This window comes from Tigriopus californicus, chromosome 3 (assembly GCF_007210705.1).
Source record: "Tigriopus californicus strain San Diego chromosome 3, Tcal_SD_v2.1, whole genome shotgun sequence".
Classification (NCBI taxonomy): domain Eukaryota; kingdom Metazoa; phylum Arthropoda; class Copepoda; order Harpacticoida; family Harpacticidae; genus Tigriopus; species Tigriopus californicus.
This window is the reverse complement of record NC_081442.1, coordinates 8421718-8422024: the sequence shown is the minus strand read 5'-3', so window position 1 is coordinate 8422024 and position 307 is coordinate 8421718. Positions and strand designations below refer to the sequence as shown.

The window sequence follows — 307 nt, the reverse complement described above, 5'->3', positions numbered from 1 at the left end:
ACATTAACCGAATGCTGGTTCAGGTACTCCGGTGGGACGGGAGGTACCTGATAACCCAGGTCTTTCACGTAATTTTTTTCCCAACTTCGCAGGTGTTGCATGGTGATCAGTTGATACTCCGGATACTCTGTCACTTTTTCACGGGCAAAGCGTTGCATAATCATGGGTTTGGGAACACCACTTCGGAGTAAGCCAATGATGTAATCTTTGGTGACTTGGGATATACGGTGATTCACGCCTTTCAGTTCATGACAATGGGTCAGACAGCCGTAAACCCGCACACCAAGGCCCTTTTGACGGCAAATGG

General features: G+C 48.2%; 1 protein-coding gene across 1 annotated transcript in view; it reads right to left on the bottom strand.

The window, feature by feature from the left end:
• Window positions 1–307, bottom strand: part of LOC131878530 (uncharacterized) — a 3338-nt gene that overhangs the window by 2189 nt on the left and 842 nt on the right. The gene's annotated exons all lie outside the window — the stretch shown is intronic.